Here is a 334-nt window from a genome sequence, read left to right as displayed (position 1 = left end):
CCCTCACCAAATGTGACACTTTCCTATAAAAATTATCTTTTATTCCCCAAAAAGAAAATAACATGACCTAACCAGTGAAGCCATACACCTTCTAAAAAATGACAATGTAATAATCCAACCGGTGATTTTTTTCACGTTTATTTCTGGAACGTACATGTAGCTCCAAAATAATTAGAGAATGAAACTCAAAAGGAATTAATTAGAGTTAGAGAACGCAGCTCATAAAAATTGGACAATATCAAATTATAACAACCTGAATGCAATTTTTTTCCCAACAGTATGGAGCATGCAACACACTCTCCCTCCCTCCCTCCCTCCCTCCCTCCCTCCCTCT

The sequence above is a fragment of the Aplysia californica genome, unplaced genomic scaffold, assembly GCF_000002075.1.
Source record: "Aplysia californica isolate F4 #8 unplaced genomic scaffold, AplCal3.0 scaffold00018, whole genome shotgun sequence".
In the NCBI taxonomy this organism is placed as follows: domain Eukaryota; kingdom Metazoa; phylum Mollusca; class Gastropoda; order Aplysiida; family Aplysiidae; genus Aplysia; species Aplysia californica.
The sequence above is the reverse complement of the archived record's forward strand: the minus strand, read 5'-3'. Positions refer to the sequence as shown.